This window comes from Muntiacus reevesi, chromosome 19, assembly GCF_963930625.1.
Source record: "Muntiacus reevesi chromosome 19, mMunRee1.1, whole genome shotgun sequence".
Taxonomy (NCBI): Eukaryota; Metazoa; Chordata; class Mammalia; order Artiodactyla; family Cervidae; genus Muntiacus; species Muntiacus reevesi.
Window position 1 is genome coordinate 1,400,493 of NC_089267.1, and position 18,601 is coordinate 1,419,093.

General features: G+C 38.4%; 1 pseudogene; it reads right to left on the reverse strand.

The window, feature by feature from the left end:
- LOC136150940 (zinc finger protein 322-like) overlaps window positions 1-17,821 on the reverse strand; it is a 94,767-nt pseudogene extending 76,946 nt beyond the window's left edge.
- Between the last annotated feature and the right edge of the window lie 780 nt (window positions 17,822-18,601).

Below are 18,601 nucleotides of genomic sequence, written 5' to 3' on the forward strand. Positions count from 1 at the left end.
GAAGTAATAAAATATCCTCTCTTACCAGCCCTAAGATACCACACCATCCTTTATGGTTTCTCTATTCCTTGACCATATAGTCCTAAACATACCTGTGAATTATCCTCCAGTTGCCCTAATTTGAGTATGTTGTTTCCTTCTGGCACCCTGACCAAGACAATTTCCATTTTCATTTTAGTTTTATTTAGTATAAGGCAAAATTTCAAATGTGTATTTCTCTATGTTTCTAAACTAGTTTATACTAAGTAACATTACTGGTCGAACAATGCATTCTTCACTCTTTGACTTGTGAGACACCCAAAGATATCTAGCAAAACACTTTAGGTATAGATATATATGTGCCCATCTTAAAAAACATTTGAGTCAATGGTGTTGTTTGGAATGGTTATGTTGAATTACTAAAAGACCAGAAGGCTTTTCCTTGGCAAGAATAGTGTGATATCTGAAAATGAGATGTAGTAGTTATAAAGAAAGAGATTGCTTCTCAGAAAATCTTCCTTATAGAAAGCAGGCTGATCAATATTAATGTTGAAGATGATTGACTGGAAAGAAAGTGAATGTGCCAAAACAAGTGTTAATACTTGAAATAGCCTATTTTTTCTTATTTTTGGCACCCCAATAAAGGACAATGTGGAAGATCATAAAAAGCAGCGAAAACAAGCCCTCTTACCAGAATATCTTTATTCTAAGCTGAAATCCATTAACTTCAGAAAATACCTTAAATACACAAGCTATTATCATATGGGAACTGCACTTCTCAGTTCAGTTCAAACACTCAGTCCTATCTGACTATTCGCGACACCATGGACTACAGCATGCCAGGCTTCCCTGTCCATCACCAACTCCCCGAGGTTGCTCAAACTCATGTCCATCGAGTCGGTGATGCCATCCAACCACTTCATCCTCTGTCGTCCCCTTCTCCTCTCACCTTCAATCCTTCTCAGTATCAGGGTCTTTTCCAATGAGTCAGCTCTTCCCATGAGGTGGCCAAATATTGGAGTTTCAGCTTCAGCATCAGTCCTTCCAGTGAACACCCAGGACTGATCTCCTTTAGGATAGACTGGTTGGATCTCCTTGCAGTCCAAGGGACTCTCAAGAGTCTTCTCCAATATCACAGTTCAAAAGCATCAATTTTTCTACGCTCAGCTTTCTTTATAGTCCAACTCTCACATCCATACATGACTACTGGAAAAACCATAGCTTTGATTAGACAGGCCTTTTTTGGCAAAGTAATGACTCTGCTTTTTAACAAACTGTCTAGGTTGGTCATAACTTTCCCTCCAATGAGCAAGCGTCTTTTAATTTCATGGCTACAGTCACCATCTGCAGTGATTTTGGAGCCCAAGAAAATAAAGTCTGCCACTGTTTCCATTGTTTCCCCATCTATTTGCCATGAAGTGATGGGACCAGATGCCATGATCTTAGTTTTTTGAATGTAGTTTTAGGCCAGCCTTTTCACTCTCCTTTTTCACTTTCATCAAAATCAAAATGCTCTTTAGTTCCTCTTTGTTTTCTGCCATAAGGATGGTGTCATCTGCATATCTGAGGTTCTTGATAATTTCCTGGCAATCTTGATTCCAACTTGTGCTTAATCCAGGTCAACATTTCATGTGAAGTACTCTGCATATAAGTTAAATAAGCAGGGTGACAATATACAGCCTTGACATACTCCTTTCCCAATTTGGAACCATTTCATTGTTCTATGTCCAGTTCTAATTGTTGCTTCTTAACCTGCATACAGATTTCTCAGGAGGCAGATAAGGTGGTCTAGTATTTCCATCACTTGAAGAATTTTCCACAGTTTGTTGTGATCCACACAGTCATAGACTTTAGGGTAGTCAAAGAAAAAGAAGTTTCTCTTGAATTATCTTGCTTTCTCTATGATTCAGTGAAAGTGAAATTGATTAGTTATGTCTGACTCTGCAACCCCTGAACTGTAGCCTACCATGCGCCTCCATCCATGGAATTTTCCCAGGCAAGAGTACTGGAGTGTGTTGTCATTTCCTTCTCCAGGGGATCTTCCCAACCCAGGGATCAAACCTGTGTCTCCCTCATTGCAGGCAGACACTTACTGTCTGAGCCACCAGAGAAGCCAATGATCCAGTGGATGTTGGGAATTTTATCTCTGGTTCATCTGTCTTTTCTAAATCAAGCTTGAGCATCTGGAAGTTCTTGGTTCATGTACTGTTAAAGCCTACCTTGGAGAATTTTGAGAATTACTTTGCTAGCATGTGAGATGAGTGCAATTGTGAGGTAGTTTAAACATTCTTTTGCATTGCCTTTCTTTAGGAGTCTAATGAAAACTGACTTTTTACTAGTCCTGTGGCCACTGCTGAGTTTTCCAAATTTACTGCTGGCATATTGAGTGGAGCACTTTAACAGCATCATCTTTTTGGATTTGAAATAGCTCAATTGGAAATCCATCACTTCCACTAGCTTTGTTCATAGTGATGCTTTCTAGGACCCACTTGACTTCACATGCCAGGATGTCTGGCTCTAGCTAAGTCATCAAACCTATGTGGTTTCTGAGTGATTAAGATCTTTTTTGTATAGCTTTTTTCTGTATTCTTGCCACCTTTTAATATCTTCTGCTTCTGTTAGGTCCATACCATTTCTGTCCTTTATTGTGCCCATCTTTGCATGAAATATTCTCTTGGTATCTCTAATTTTCTTGAAGAGATCTCTAGTCTTTCCCATTCTAATGTTTTTCTCTATCTTTTATGCATTGATCTCTGAGGAAGCCTTTCTTATGTCTCCTTGCTATTGTTTGGAACTCTGCATTCAGATGGGTATATCTTTCCTTTTCTCCTTTGCCTTTCACTTCTCTTCTTTTCTCAGCTATCTGTAAGGCCTCCTCAGACAACTATTTTGCCTTTTTGCATTTCTTTTTCTTGGGAATTGTTTTGATCGCTGCCTCCTATACAATATTACAAATTTCCATCCATAGTTCTTCAGGCCCTCTATCTATCAGATCTAATCCCTTGGATCTATGTGTTACTTACACTGTATAATCATGAGGGATTTGATTTAGGTCATACCTGAATGGTCTAGTGGTTTTTTCTACTTTCTTCAACTTAAGTATGAGTTTTGCAAAAAGGAGTTCTTGATCTGACCAGCAGTCAGTTTCAACTTATTTTTCTTGATTCTATAGAGCTTCTCCATCTTTGGCTGCAAAGGATAATATCAATCTGATTTCAGAAATGATCATCTGATGATGTCCATGTGTAGAGTCATCTCTTGTGTTGTTGGAAGGGAATGTTTGCTATGACAAGTGTGTTCTCTTGGCAAAACTCTGTTAGCCTTTGCCCTGCTTCAGTTTAGTTTGTACTCCAAGGCCAAATTTGTCTGTTACCCCCAGAATCTCTGGGTTCATACTTTTGCATTCCAATCCCCTATCATGAAAAGGACATTTTTTGTTTTGTTTTGTCTTTATTGTTTGTTTTTGCTCTTTTTTTTTCCTTTATTTTTTTATTAGTTGGAGGTTAATTACTTTACAATATTGTAGTGGATTTTGCCATACATTGACATGAATCAGCCATGAATTTACATGTGTTCCCCATCCTGAACACCCCTCCCTCCTCCCTCCCCAATCCATCCCTCTGGGTCATCCCAGTGCACCAGTGAAGCAAGCCAGGAAGATAAACACCAATACAGTATACTAATGCATATATATGGAATTTAGAAAGATGGTAATAATAACCCTATATGCAAGACAGAAATAGAGACACAGATATATAGAACAGATTTTTGGACTCTATGGGAGAAGGCAAGGGTGGGATGATTTGAGAAAAGGACTTTTTTTTTTTTGGTGTTAGTTCTAGAGGGTCTTGTAAGTCTTCACAGAACTGTTCAACTTCTTCAGCATAAGTTGTTGGGGCATAGATTTGGATTACTGTGATATCGAATTGTTTGCCATGGAAATGAACAGAGATCATTCTGTCATTTTTGAGCCTCAACCAAGTAATGCATTTCAGACTTTTTTGTTGAATATGAGGCTTATTACATTTCTTCTAAGGGATTCTTGCCCACAGTAGTAGATATAATGGCCATCTGAATTAAATTCGCCCATTCTGGTCCATTTTAGTTCACTAATTCCTAGAATACTGATGTTCACTCCTGCCATTTCCTGTTTGACTACTTCCAATTTGTCTTGATTCATGGATCTAACTTTCCAGGTTCCTACACAATATTGTTCTTTACGGCATCAGACTTTACTTCCATCATCAGTCACAACATAATTGTGTTTCTAGTTAGCTCCTAATTGATTTTAATCACTTAAAGTGGTCTACAGCAAAAAATGTTAATTCTTTTTTTATAATGGGCATTTTTTTCCTCAATGCAAGACTATGTTAAACAGATATATAAAACCAATATTGAATGTATGGCAGTATTTTATATCTAGATGTTTATTTTGAATATTCTGTGTATTTATACTTTCTACTAGCTGTCATTGATACCCCTAGAAGCTACTCCCTTCTTGATCCTGTATCAAAAGCAGAAATAAAATGATGCTACCAGCCTAGGTTTGAGTCAAACATATTCAAAGCAGAGCTTGAGGTATAGTTTTTTTTTTTTTTTTTCCCTATCAGATCAGGTTGGCCTTGCAGGAAGACAAAGCACTGTGGATTGAATAATAAACAGTGAGAGAGTCCTCAAAATGGGGAAGAGAAGAAACATCTTCCATGAAGAAGGCAGCTGAACAGGGTGGATAAATCCTGTTTATGAACAGGATACATGAAGTTCCAAGCCAGACAAATGAAGAGGTTGGTACTGGAGTATAGCAAATAGTCTGGGGTGCTATGAAAATACATAGGAGAATCCTTAACAGAGACAAATGATGCCAGGAAGGCACTCCCAGCAGGGGTGAGCTCTGAAATGAGCTCTAAAAGGAGGGCCTGACTTAGCCAGCAGCATACTGCAGGAAAAGTCTAAGACATGGAAGCATCAGGTACAGAAACACAGGTTGGAAAAAAGAGCCAGTTCATTGAGCAATAACAATACAGTGTGTCTGGAGCCTAGGGTAGAGGAAGCAAATGCTTTCAAGGGAAAGGAAGGTTGCTAAGAGATGAAACTGGCTGGGTGTGCTGAACTAGGTCACAGCACAGCTTGAATTTACCATATATGGAAAGCCACTGAGGATTAAGGAAAGGAGAGGCAGCGATCAACCTTATGGTTTATAGTGATAATTTCTGCAGTAAGGTAAGGCATACATCAATTGTTTAAAAGTAGAGAGTAGGCTAGGGAGTGAACAGAACCATTATGCTGCCTGATATCAAGTATTAGTAGAATATGATGAAAGTCTAAATTGATGCAGAGAACAAACTAATTTTCAGTTACTAGTAAGGAAAGACAGAGAAGGCAATGGCAACCCACTCCAGTACTCTCGCCTGGAAAATCCCATGGACAGAGGAGCCTGGTAGGCTGCAGTCCGTGGGGTCGCTAAGAGTTGGACATGACTGAACGACTTCACTTTCACTTTTCATTTTCATGCATTGGAGAAGGAAATGGCTACCCACTCCAATGTTCTTGCCTGGAGAATCCCAGGGACATTCTGAAGTCTTCTGTCACATTCCTCCTTGGGTTGCATAATTTTGAGGGACCAGGGATATTTTGTGGACCTAGTTAGTGGTAGTTGAGTTGGGAATACCTTTATTTGGGTTTTGTAAGCAGTTATTTATGAGGTTCACAGTGGCTTGTGATGAAATTGCCTGATTTCTAGTTGTCCTAGTGTGGAAACTGGTGTCAGGAACACTAGTGGCCACTGTGCTGAGTCACTTGGGGTCATGACAAGGAGTTACACATCCAGTGGCTGTTTAAAGTATGGGTATATTGCAAGAACTGTGTGGATTTATTTGAGATTGATCAATATGAGAAAACTCTTGAAATGGCCTGAAATATACAAAGGAAGCATTGTAAATATTTCCCAAGGTTTGCTGTGTCTAACTATGGGCTCTCTCAAAGCAGAATATGAGGCAAGTATTGAGCATAGATGGTTTACATGGGATGTGATCCACAGACTCAGGCCTAGGGCGGGAGGGGAAAGGTGACCCCGAACGGAGTGTGTGACTGGGGACCCCGCTGTGGACTTCAGGATGTGTAGGGACCACCTCTCACAAACTCTCGCTTTGAGGGCAGAAGGCTGAGGATGAAGGATTTCTGTGCCCCTCCACTTGACTGAGCTCCTATGAGTCGCCTGGGCACCAGCGCAGAAGGCTCCAGACCAGAGAAGCAGAACGGGACCCATGGGTAAGAACTGTGCCCAATGCTCACCCGAACTGAGGCTAAAATTAGATGTGGGCCTAAGAGATGTGATTTGGGAGATGGAAATATTTTACCTCCGTTTCTGTGATGAAGAAACTGAAGTTCAGTGAGGCTAGTCAGGTTCCTAAGATTGCATGGTAGGGGGAGATTTCAATGTACACTTGTTTAATGTGCATGGAGGGCATCTGAGTCAGTGGGAAGAACACTTTGCACCGTTTACTCACTTGGTACATACTGTGGAAGCAGTGGGGAAAGATGAAGTCAACATGGTGGTTAAGGACTATGCTAGTATTTCCCAGTGCTGACTGTGAGAAGGTGAATTGTTGGTCACTCTTTGCTTGTAGAAAAGCATATTAAGATTTATGAACACATCACAGATTCATACAGACTTATTGGAAACCCTGAATAAGAAGGTATAATACAAGATAAAAAATTCAGCTTTTAAACTGAGTCAAAGAGCATAGTACCTCAGGTCATGTCAGATATAATGCTGGAGGAATGGTGACATTCTAATACAAGTGACTTACAATAAGGTTTTATACACTTGACCACAACTACAGCCCAAAGGGGAATACAGTGAACATTTATTAACCACTTCATGCCAAGCAGCACAGTAATGCCTTTATATATGTTTTGTGATTTAAATAGTGAAGTGAGGCGTTTACATGATGACATAAATAATCTGAGAGAAGTTCAGGTCCAGTGGCATCCAGGCGGTTGGCGATGATGGTAGACGATACCTCAGGATTACCAGGATTTAATTTCTCTCTACTTGCAGAAGCAGGAGAACTGAACTTTCCAGCATCGTGCTTGGCGGTGGAGCTAAAATGATTGGGCAGCTTCTGAAGGGATGTGCTGGATGTGCTCACTGCTGCTGCTCATCTCTCTGGGGCGCCTTCTGGAACCACCCGAGCTGCGGTCTCACGTCCAGGTGCCCTGGGGCTAGCAGAGCAGCACAGACCGGATGCTGAGCCACCCCCTCTCCCCACTCCACCTCCGCACAGCTTCCTCCCAGCAAGTGTGACTTTTGCATGCTTCAGAAATAGACATTTAGATTGTTAAAGCCAGTGAGACTCCTGGGGTGGCTTGATACTGTGGCTTGGAGAAAACATCATCTGAATCCAAGGTACTGTAACTTCAATGGTCATATATGTCCTTTTAAGTGCAAAATAGTGTCTCCCACTTCTAGATTATTTTGTTTTAAAAATGTTTACCATATATTTTGTTATAAAGGTGTTTGTGAACTGTGTGAACATTTTGTAAAAATGTATAGAATATACTCAGAGATGAAACTTCTACTCACAGGCCTAATATGATTACAGCTTTGGTATATATAATTCCAGTTTTATTTTCTATGCATGAGTACACATATTTTTACATTGTTGAAAAATCACTGACAATAATACTACAGTAAAATTACTGCTTCTTATATAAAATATTGTCAGCAAGTTTTGTCCATTGTCATTAGATGTTCTTTGTAGTTTGGTTAATGGAAAATGTAAATAACTCCTTATCTTTGTCTCACTTGCTAGCTTTCTTTTTCCTGTTTTAAAGTGCACTTTTCATATTACTTTTTTCATTGCAAAAAGGGGATAGATATTCTGTTACCCTGATCCAGGAGCCTAGTCCCTTATGATAAGAAATGTTGCCCTTAAATCCCAGCTTGTACATCAATAGTTCATTAGTTCACAGCAAGTCAATCAGATATTCAAGTAAAATAACAGTTGACTGGTTAAGAGTTGACTGAGCTAATCCTAACTCTAATTTTAATTGTTCACCTTACTGATAGTCCCATAAAAGCATATCTTGTAATTTTTTACCCTAAAACTTATCTTAAATATTTATTTTGTTCTACAGGCTTTTATTTTTCTTGCATATCTGAACTTTCTGAAAAGCACTACAACTCTAAAAATCATTTTATGATGATCAGGTTCAAGGAGAAATGTTTATGAGTCAAAATACCTAGAAATATGAACTTTCCAACCACAGAATTGATATGTTACAAAAAGAAGTTATGATAATGTTTAAATAGGAAAACCACTGCACCATTAGTCCATCTAAAACAAACAAACAAACAAACAAACAAACAAAACTAATCCAAGATAGGATGAATAGTTTTTATTTGATGAGGCATTTAAAAAGATTGTGCTGCCCTATCCTGGATGTATTATCTATATGGTACAGCTCTTTCTTTCTTTCTTTTCTTTTTTCTTTTTTTTTTTTTTTTTTTGCTTTTTCTTGTTTATCTGTCACTGACATAGAGGTCATTCTTCAGCTTTTTCTAGCGGCACTGCTGTTAATTTTGCAGAAAACATAAGTGATTAAATCATGTGAAACTTGGCCATATAATGGTTGACCAGCATCCTATTATCCAAAAAAAAATAGCTTCTATTCTGCACTTTAAGAAAATGTGCATGGATTTGTAAGCTTGTGAAAGGAACCATACTAGAAACTCCACAGGCAGAAGTTCTTTGTATACATAAGGACACATCGACAGGCAGTACCCTGAAAGTTCTCCCATGCCTCCAGGTAAATAGAAACACACCAAAGAAAGGCTCACTGAGGTGTCTAATTCTGTCACATTTTTCATGTAGAGTCCGTGATGGTCAAGTGCTTCAGGGAAGTTTGATATTTCTTGTAGGTGGACACCAAGGTTAAACTAAGGTAGGGGAAATTCAACAGTGTTCTGGAATACCAAGGACAAAAGCAAAACAGCAGTAGTAGTCACCATTTATGTCGTGACTACAGGTGACAGCTGCCTATACTAGGGACTTTAGAGATGATTGAATCTAACAACTGTATGAAATAGGCTTGCTCAGGTTACAACTGAGGGAACTAAAATAGAGAGGTTAAGTAACGTGTGATACTGTATGCAGTTAAGATGTGAAGGAAACGATATTCAAAGATAGTGAAAGTAGCTCAGTGGTGTCTGACCCTTTGTGACATGGACTGTATAGTCCATGGAATTCTCCAGGCCAGAATACTGGAGTGGGTAGCCTTTCCGTTCTCCAGGGGATCTTCCCAACCCAGGGATTGAACCCAGATCTCCCACATCGCAGGTGGACTCTCTACCAGTTGAGCCACAAGGGAAGCCTGAGTATATTGGAGTGGGTAGCCTATCTCTTCTCCAGTGGATCTTCCTGACCCAGGAATCAAACCAGGGTCTCCTGCATTGCAGGCAAATTCTTTACCAACGAATCTATCAGGGAAGTCATCTGATTCAAAGACAGGTGAATCCAAAGCCTGTGCTCTTGGCCATTTTGTTACACTGTCTCTATGTCTGAGGGAACCTCACAGATCACTTTGCCGCTTATACCTTGCATGGCATTGACCAGGAAAGTTAACATTCCTCAACTTCTCCTCTGATTAATTAATATCTTGCCTTTTCAGGGAATTACTGTGAATATCAGGCAGAGTCAACTAATGTCAAAGTACTCTGTCAACCTGAAATGTCATATAAATGTGAGCTATTTTATAGTCACCATTATTGGTCAGAGTAATTGTTATCACAATTGGAAATATCCAGCAGTTTCTTTAAAGAAAAGAATGAATCTGAGAGTGTGGTCCACAGATCTGTGTCAGCATCTCTCAGAAAGTTTTTAGAAATGCAGAATCTTAGGCCCCAACCCACACCTACTGAATTAGAATCTTCATTTTTACAAGATTTTCAGATGATTCTTAAGTAACAAGTGGTGTGGGGAAAACTGGTCAACCACTTGTAAAAGAATGAAACTAGAACACTTTCTAACACCATACACAAAAATTAACTCAAAATGGATTAGAGATCTAAATGTAAGACCAAAAACTATAAAACTCCTAGAGGAGACCATAGGCAAAGCATAGGCAAAACACTCTCTGACATAGATCACAGCAGGATCCTCTATGACCCACCTCCCAGAATATTGGGAATAAAACCAAAATAAACAAATGGGGCCTAATGAAACTTAAAAGTTTTTGCACAACAAAGAAAACTATATGCAAGGTGAAAAGACAGCCTTCAGAATGGGAGAAAATAATAGCAAATGAAGAAACAGACAAAGGATTAATCTCAAAAATATACAAGCAACTCCTGAAGCTCAATTCCAGAAAAATAAATGACCCAATCAAAAAATGGGCCAAAGAACTAAACAGACACTTCTCCAAAGAAGACATACAGATGGCTAACAAACATATGAAAAGATGCTCAATATCACTCATTATCAGAGAAATGAAAATCAAAACCACAATGAGGTACATTACATGCCAGTCAGGATGACTGCTATCCAAAAGTCTACAAGCAATAAATGCTGGAGAGGGTGTGGAGAAAAGGGAACCCTCTTATACTGTTGGTGGGAATGCAAAGTAGTACAGCCACTATGGAGAACAGTGTGGAGATTCCTTAAAAAACTGGAAATAGAACTGACATAAGACCCAGAAACCCCACTCCTGGGCATACACACTGAGGAAATCAGAACTGAAAGAGACATGTGCACCCCAATGTTTATCACAGCACTGTTTATAATAGCCAGGACATGGAAGCAACCTAGATGCCCATCAGCAGACGAATGGATAAGGAAGCTATGGTACATATACACAATGGAATATTACTCAGCCATTAAAAAGAATTCATTTGAATCAGTTCTAATGAGGTGAATGAAACTGGAGCCCATTATACAGAGTGAAGTAAGCCAGAAAGATAAAGGCCAATACAGTATACTAATGCATATATATGGAATTTAAGAAGATGGTAACAATAACCCTACATACAAAACAGAAAAAGAGACACAGATGTACAGAATAGACTTTTGGACTCAGTGGGAGAAGGCGAGGGTGGGATGTTCTGAGAAAATAGCATTGAAACAAGTATACTATCAAGGGTGAAACAGATCACCAGCCCAGGTTGGATGCATGAGACAAGTGCTCAGGGCTGGTGCACTGGGAAGACCTGGAGGGATGGGATAGGGAGGGGGGTAGGAGGGGGGATCGGGATGGGGAACACATGTGGATCCATGGCTGATTCATGTCAATGTATGGCAAAAACCACTACAATATTGTAAAGTGATTAGCCTCCAACTAATAAACATAAATGAAAAAAAAATTAAGTATATTAAGTTTGAGAAGCCTGAAGATAGAGGCTGGATAGTCATTATTTATCTGATTAGCAGTTTTAGAGATTTTAGATTTTAATAGGGGTGAAAGATTGGGAGTCCTGCAAATTGTCCAATCAACCTTCAAGTTTCTCCAGATCACCAAGCTGACCCCATATGAGTGGTTTAGACTTAAGATCTGAGTATACCCATCTATCCCAGACAATTTCTTAGCCCAAATTGTACTGAGTTTCAAGAGTGGGCTCGCCTTATAAGCTCCCTTATAACAACACCTGAAGCTCTGGCAATATATCAGACTGTGGTGATAGACATGTGCTGTACTGATACGATTTCCAAGTGATAGTCTTATTTTTTGTTCTTTTGTTATTGGTATGTTTTACTTTATGTATGATGTTTACTGCTTTTACTGGAGGAAAAATGGTATCATGCTCACTTCAGAGAGATCTGGCAGATGTTGGGAGTTGATATAAGTTACATACATCAAGGTTTCAATTTCTAAAAGGGGAATGATACCAATGAGAAGTGAGACCAATGATGTAACATCTTTGGAGAGACATAAGGAACATCACAGGAAGTATTAAGACTTTGATCAAAGGAATAGAGTAATAATTCTCTTTATAATGCAGTAAAAAGAGTTAAATGAAAGAAATGTGTGCAGAATAATGAAAACACACAATTTCAGCAATGGATTTGTTGAAGTTTGACTATGGGAAAAAATATGGGAAAGAAATGAGGGAAAATGGAAATAATAATAAATCTTTGAAATTTTTTTCTTAAAGAACTTTTAGCTGATAAACTAACTGGAATCTACTAAAGACAATTTGAGGAAAGAGATAGGGTTTTTAATTAAAAACTATGATACAGAATCTGAATACAAAAATGGAAGTCAATAAATGAGTTCAAAAGGCATGGTGCAGATTGCTCAGAAGGAGAAAAAAGCATGAAAAAGAGAATTCACTAAGGAGTAGACTGTCCAGCCAGAATTTAAGAGGAGGCAAAGTGTAGGCTGGATAAAGGATCTCATCAAATCGCACAACCACTAGATCCACTGTACAAGAACTTGAGTTTTTTTAACATATTCAAGTATTCTTTACAAAAATGTATAAATATATTTACTAGAGAGGATATTTATCAGAAGATTAAAGAAATTATGATCCTATTTAGAAAACAAAAGTGTTTCTAAGTTGCTTTTGCCTAGGATGGTCAGAGATTTACAAAGACCCACAGGTGAATTCTAAAGCCGCAGGGTTAATATTCTTGAAGACACCAGCTTGCATGATGGGAAGGTTTCATAGTTTGTATAGAAATTAAGTTTAGAAACAGAATCAGATTTAGGAGCAAAGGCTTTAGAAGAAGTACAAGATATTTTTAAAATTACAATATGAAGGGAAAGGCTTATAAACATTTTTAATAAACTATTGTATTACATATATACAAAGTAAACAGGTAGGATTTACAGTCACTGAAAGTGTCTTATGTGAGTATGAAAACAAAGACTAACTTGGGGGAGAGCAGGAAATGAATTATTCCATTGGCATGCGACAACAGCAAGCAAACCAAGAAACAAGAAAACAATATACTAAAGGAAAAAAGTAAATAAACCTACAATATATTTTCAGAAGAAAATATTTTATAGAATGTGGTGTCTAAGGTGAAGGCCTTACTAATAATTATACAATTTCAAAATCCATTTGAAAATTGATTACATCAAAACTGAAAACTTCCATATGATACAATGTTCCATAAATAATTGTTACATGTACACATAAGGTATACATATTATATATAGTATGTATCATAATATACAGAAAAAATTAGATTTTATTTAAATGTAGTTGATTTGCAGTATCAAGTGTACAGCACAGTGGTTCAGTTATAATTTTTTTTTTTTTTAGGAATTGTATAAGTAATAAACATATCAAAGATTCTTAACCTTATGAGATGTCAAGAAAATGCAAATCTAAAGTTCAGTGAGATATGTGTTTCACTCTGTCAGATAGACACAGTATTAGAAAGCTTGATTTTGTCAAATGTTGACAGTTTTATGAAGGACCCCTCACTCTTACACACTGTTAGTAGAAGTACAAATTGAGGCAATGTGTTTGGAAGTTTCCATTGCAGATGCTATGCACACTTAAAATGATTGTTTCATAACCAAGAAATTACACTTCAAGTAAATATTCTTATGTGACGTACCTGTCTTTGCTTAGATATAAAAATGTTGATATTTCTGTATAATACTTTACATGTTTGGCAGTAAGAAAAGGGTGGAGAACCCAAAATATCTATCAGTAGGGGAATGGATAAATGCATATAATGATACATCAGAATAACTTACTGTATTTACAGAGAGATAGTTTATGTAAAGAATATTTGTATTGCAAATGTCCATGATATATGGCTCAGTGAAAATAAGTTACAGATATATGTATTCATATACACATATTTATATATGTATATATATATTATCACTTTAAAGTATTTATATAGTTATATAATTTCTTACATATTAAAGCAGTCTTCAAAATAGAAAGTAAAACTGTGAACTGGAACTATGTGGAGATGACTCTAGAAAGGGATGAGGAACTGTTGGTTTTAACATAATTATTGCATTATTTGAATTCATATAGCAGGCAAGGAGATTTATGATAAAAATAAAGATTAAAATAGTTGGCACTTCTCTGTCCATGTTTTTATCCCTTTTCACAAAGAAAGCCGTTGTTTGTGGCATTCTGAATCTCTGTATCTTCTGAGGCTGTCTCTCTTCCAGCTGAGCTGCAACCTTCCCCTTCAGTAACAGCAGCTGTACAGTCCACAAGTCCAAGATGCTGCGTGTTATTCAACTATGTGCTCATTTTCCATTCTAAAACTTGTTTTCTAGCCTGATTACCACAAATTCAAAGACAGTTTTTGAATAAAAAATGGCTAGAACATTAGGTCATTAAGATATTAATGTAACTTTAAAATGTGAGAAATAGGGACAGGGAAAAAGACAGGATTTTTATGGGACAGCTGACAAAAACAGACAAAAATGTCTAAATGTAATGTTAGTTTACCATAAAGACAAAAGGGAGTAGTAAACTTGAAAGTTCATCACATTCATCATTCTGGGTAGTTTTTCTTGATAGAAAACAGACAGACACAAGAGTTATGAACATGGAAGAAATGTTGGACACCATTTTAAATGTTTGGCTTCCCTGGTGGCTCAGATGGTAAAGCGTTTGCCTACAATGCGGGAGACCTGGGTTCGATCCTTGCGACGGGAAGATCTCCTGGAGAAGGAAATGGCAACCCACTCCAGTACTCTTGCCTGGAAAATCCTATGGACAGAGGAGCCTGTCCATGGGGTCACAAAGAGTTGGACAAGACTGAGCGTCTTCACTTCACATACCTTGTTTCCCGTTTGTGATTAGATTTCAGTGCTGATAAGTATAAGCTATCTCATGCTGCTCTCATAATTTTCCATCTTGATCCTTCAATTTCTAGTCTCTTATGGGGATTCCCAGTCAATTACAAGGAATGACTGGCCTTGAAGTTTTTAACCCAGCTTTTAGTTCTCGGGTCAAGGATATTATTTTATAGCATTACAATCAAATGATATTTCCAGCTATAGCAAGATTCTAAGATTGTTATTTCTTGCTAAGATTTTGGAAAAAGATATGTTTTTGCATCGAGAGATTCACCTTTTGAGTCCCTGAAAGTTGAAACCAATTACATTTTCATAATATTTTTTACTGACAAGTTTCAAAGCATTTTCATGACATTCGTTAAGGTTTGCAGGGGATCTATGTAAATCGAGAGGAATTTTCTCTGAAATGGAGGATAAAAAAAATAGCTTAATAGGACAAAAATGAATAAAAAACCTATGGAGATGAGGAGAAATATAATGGTTCAAAACTTAATTATATGCCATGTAGCACGAAGCAAATTACGTAGACCAAACTGTGATTATTGAAGGCTTTTTTCACATCTCAGTTTACCTAAGGTGTCAGGTGGCTTATGCTGTGTCTAATACATTATCACCATTATCATCATAATTACTGTGACCAGACACTAGTCTAACTTAACATCGTTACCAGTCATTATATACTCCCAACAATCCTGTTTGCATTTAGAATCTGAGGGTTGGAGTTATACTATTATCTAATTTCAAGTTGAGGAAACTGAGGCACTGAGATAAGTTTCTTCCAAAGTAACACATAACAAGTAGTAAATGATGATTTTAACTCAGTGTTGGTGCTTGGGGGGGGTGTATGTATCTAATCATACTTTATAGTATGTGATCATACCTTTTGGATCACACAGATGATGACTGAGAAACAGTCTTTCTCTAAAGCAGCAGTGGATATATTTAAGGGATACTGGGAGGCCCCAGTTCAAATAGGAAGATCTTCCTTATTAAGTTCTAATTACCAGATAAGTCAATGTTAGATACTTTCATCGGAATAGAGTATTTTTGTCATTACAAAATACAGAGTGTGATATAAAGAGGTAAATCACAGAATAAGAAATCTAAATGGATAATGAACACATGAGTAGATTTTTAACTTCACAAGTTATCAAGGAAATGCCAGCTAAATGACTAAGAAATACCTTTTCATATCTTATGGTTGGCAAAGATTTAGAAGTCTGACAATGTCAACCGTTTGTGACGATGTGTAGACACAGTAGCTCTCACCTTTCACAGGTTAGAATATAGACCACTGCGAGAGCAAATTGAAATTGTCTAGTGTAGTCATGGATGGTCATGGTTACATGGATGGGTTAGGGTTAGGGTTAGGGTTAGGGTTTGGGTTAGGGTTAGGGTTAGGGTTAGGGTTAGGGTTTAGGGTTAGGGTTAGGATTAGGGTTAGCAATGTTACTTTTAGTTACTTTTGAGCCAGCAATGTTACTTTTAGTTACTGACTAAAAGTAACTAAAGTAGAGAAAGCACATATGTACATACGGAGACATTTACAAAATTAAAAATTTTGAAGCATTGGTTATATGGAAAAAACTCAACAACAATAGAAAGGATATAAATGAATGAAAATGAATGAATAAGAGCTACATGGATACAAATAGGTCAATTAAAAATGTTTTATATAAACCATAAATAAACTTCTATATATAGAGTGGATAAACAACAAGGACTTACTTCACAGGGTATTATATTCAATATTTTGTAATAACCCATGATGGAAAACAATCTGAAAAAAGTTTATATATGTATGTGTATAAACTTCATTTTACTGTACACCTGAAACTAACACAATATTGTAAATCAAACATCCTTCAACTAAAAATCACACACAAAACATAGCTGACTATCAGGAGATACATACAGAATAATGGGATTTATACAATGTTTGAAAGTTTCCAAAATGATGCTTCTTTGGGGGACGGGTATATTTAAGTGATTTAACAATGTATAAAGTGGAGGATGGTCCCAAGATGGCAGAGGAATGGGACGGGGAGACCACTTTCTCCCCCACGAATTCATCAAAAGATCATTTGAATGCTGCGCAACTTCCACAAAACAACTTCTGGATGCTGTTGGAGAATACCAGGCATCCAGAAAGGCAGCCCATTCTCTTCAAAAGGAGGTAGGACAAAATATAAAAGACAGAAAGAGAGACAAAAGAGTTATGAACAGAGACCTATCCTGGGGAGGGAATTGTGAGAGAGGAGTAATTTCCAAACAATAGGAAAACGTCTCACTGACCAGTCTGTGGAGAGTTTTGGAATCTCAGAGGGCAACATAATTGGGAGGAGAAGAAAAAAAAAAAAAAAAAAAAACCCACAGAATACGTGCCTAATCACCACTCCCAGCAGAGAAGTAGCCCAGATGCTCGCGTCCACCATTAGCGAGCAGGGGCTCGACAGGGAGTTGCAGGCTGCATCATCGGTCCTTAGAGTAAGGACTGGGCTTGAATGCCCTGAGGAAAATCTGAGGGAGCTAAATGAGATAGCAACCCAAACTGGGATAGCCAGAGAGGGGAAAAAAAAAAAAAGAGAGAGAGAGAGAGAGAGAGAGAATGTTCCCACTAAAGGCTCTAATCTAACTGGCAGCCTGGCCTGCTCACAGAATGAAGGATTAAGTGAATACCAAAGGAGAGCTAGCAGGCTGCCTACAGGGCCCTGACCCCTGCTGGAGGCAGAGAGGCAGGCAAGTGACAGCCAGAACTGGAAGGCGAGGGACAATCTTGGCCCCAGAAACGGCATCCTCCACCAAACTGTGAGCAGGCTCCTAGTTGCTAATCACGTCTTCCTGAGATACTGGATGGTTGACATCTGCCAGGAGGGTCACAGCCTGAGATCAGCTCCCCAGAGACACATGGCTCATGAGAGACTGTTCTTGCGGTGCACCCAGGGAACCAAGTGCTGGAACTGGGGAGGTGATTAATTAAGATGCATGGCTCACCTGAGACAGTGCGCTTGCCAAGCACCTGGTCGTTTGAGCTTCTTGGACCTGGGAAGGGCACAAAACGCATGCCCAACCAAGTCTGTGCCCTTGCAGGGTACCCAAGAACCTGAACCTGAGTGGCTTAGATCTGGGAAGTGCATGAAACACAGGATCCACTTTGGACAGTACACCAGCAGGGCAACCTGGAGCCTGGGCAATGCAGACAAGAAAGCACGTGACTCAGTGGGCTGGGGCAAATCCAGTGTGGTCCATACACTGCGATCACTCCCCACACACGCCAGTGATATTTGTTTGCAGTGTCCCTCCCTCCCTACAACACAACTGAACAAGTGAGCCTAAAAAGTGATCACCTTTGCCCCCTTGTGTCAGGGCAGAAATTAGGCACTGAAGAGACTTGCAAACAGAGGAAGCCAAAATAAACAAAGAAGAGGAAACTGCTCTGCAAGTAACAGGTGCAATAGATTAAAACCCTGTAGTTAACATTGACTAAGCATTGGAAGGGGCCTATACACCTTGAGAAGAAGCATAAGCTGGAACAAGGAACTATCTGAAATTGAACTGACCCCACACTGCCCACAAAAGCTCCAAAGAAATTCCTAGATATATTTTTACTATTATTATTTTTTAAATTGTTTTCATTTTTAAGTTCTTTATTACTCCTTTAATTTTCTTTTTTTTTTAATTTTATTTTATTAGTTGGAGGCCAATTACTTCACAACATTTCAGTGGGTTTTGTCATACATTGACACAAATCAGCCATAGAGTTACACGTATTCCCCATCCCGATCCCCCTTCCCACCTCCCTCTCCACCCAACTCCTCTGGGTCCTCCCAGTGCACCAGGCCTG